Consider the following 2,201-nt stretch of genomic DNA (forward strand, 5'->3'; position numbering starts at 1 on the left):
TGCAGGTTGGTGGCGCTTCACATCACGACTTTAGGAGTTTGGGTCGAGTTTTACAGGAATCAGAACCAGATTATTACAATCATTTCTTTAAATTAATGTCAAGATGAATTTGCTTACGATAATTATTAGACCCTGAAATGGATCAGCTGCCTTCAGGATTAATTTTGGTGGATTATTAGTTTTTCTACTGTGTCAAATTAAAAACATTTTTAAAGAAAACTCCCAAACGAGACCCAAAGGATGAAAATAGTCTGTTTCTTCAAAACTGCTGTAAAAATATTATTCAAATATTGTTTTGCAAACTGTCATCAAGACAGTTTGTTAAAACTAATTTACCCAGAAATATCCATACAACTACTAATAATAATATTTGGGGATTTTATTCCTTCAAAAGTGAATATTTTCAGTTTGTCCACGGTTTTATTTTTTACACGAGAATAAATACCATTATCGATAATATTATTAATAATTCAATATTAACATTAATATAATTATTCTCATTAATATAGCTAATATTAATAGTCATATAATTCTTACATGTAATATTGTTGATGACAAAATATTGTAGAATATATCATAATTTAAACACTGCTGAAAATATTAACATGTAAATATTTTTTATTAAAATATTAGTAATAAAATGATTATTAAAATATTACTAAAACGTATTGATGACTTTATTACAAATATTGCTGATAATAAAATCATGCATATTATAAATAGTAAATAATATTTAAATATTGCTGAAAATGGGCAATAATAATGTTATTTAAATATTATTAAAACATTGATGAATAGGTAAATATCATTTGTAAAAATATCACGGACAAATGATGGAATTATAAACAGTAGTAATAGTATTTTATTATCCCAATAATAAATAATTTATTGATTAAAATGATTGTCATTAACTGTATTATTATGTTTGTGTTCACATTATTATTTTTATCTCCCAAGGTCACTTAAGAAAATATTTAATTTCCATAAAACTGTGAAGATGTGTGACATGTGACACACATCTACACAACTTTTATCTCTGTAGCAACTTTGCCCAAAAAAAGTAAAATTTTGCTGCCTTGGCAATAGTGGAGCCATCTAGTGGGATTTTAGATTATTATTTGATGAAGTTTGTTTGATAAAACATTCAGTAAGATGAGTGAAGATCATATTAATTTCCCTGTTTTTATATATATTTAAAAAAAAGTGGTGATAAAATAATCTGTGCTTTCGATCATTGGAAGCCTTTTGTTAAACTGTAGCTGTTGATGACCTTTATGCATATTTACTCTCATATTTTTAGAAATGATCTTTTTTCATTGAGATGAAGGTTTTGAGATTGGAAGGACTCTTTGCCATCACCCTGATCTGTTCAGATTCTTTACAAGATTACAGCTGGGACTTTGACTGGGCCACTCCAAAGGTTAATGTTACAATCAAAAGGGTAATATTAAAATATTTCTTTGATTTATGAAAACCTATTGGATATATGTTAATTCTCCAGCTCTACTTCAGGGTTGAACACAAACGTTTGAACTGATTTCCTCATGATGAGTTTCTGCCTGAATGATCCAGAATTTGGCATCAGGATCGTCTCCCTCCACTTCTAGAGCTAAACTACAACCCTGATGTTATTTATGTTTTATATAAGCAGCAGGCTTTAATGTTGCTTCAATTCTAATAATATATATGATGATGCAATCCATGTGCAACAGCCATGGTCTTTTTGCACAACAAGCTGCACAAACCAATGGATCTGATTGTTGGATATGTTTAGAATATTCAGCTGCTTCATTAACGCTTTGCAGCCATTTGTGACTCTCTTGTTTTCCTCTCCAGCCAGTGTGCTCAGTCAGACAGCTTGCAGATGCTCCTCTGCCTCGCCTGGAGCTGCATGTGGCTTTTCCAGCATGGCTGCCTCTGCAGCTTCAGTCTCTGATTCCTCTGCAGCTTCAGTCTCTGATTCCTCTGCAGCTTCAGTCTCTGATTCCTCTGCAGCTTCAGTCTTTGATTCCTCTGCAGCTTCAGTCTTTGATTCCTCTGCAGCTTCAGTCTCTGATTCCTCTGCAGCTTCAGTCTTTGATTCCTCTGCAGCTTCAGTCTCTGATTCCTCTGCAGCTTCAGTCTCTGATTCCTCCTGCTGAGCGGATCTGATCCCTCTTTTTTTCTACGGCCCTCACTCAACATTAAGAGTTTTATTCTCA

This window comes from Xiphophorus hellerii, chromosome 19, assembly GCF_003331165.1.
Source record: "Xiphophorus hellerii strain 12219 chromosome 19, Xiphophorus_hellerii-4.1, whole genome shotgun sequence".
Taxonomy (NCBI): Eukaryota; Metazoa; Chordata; class Actinopteri; order Cyprinodontiformes; family Poeciliidae; genus Xiphophorus; species Xiphophorus hellerii.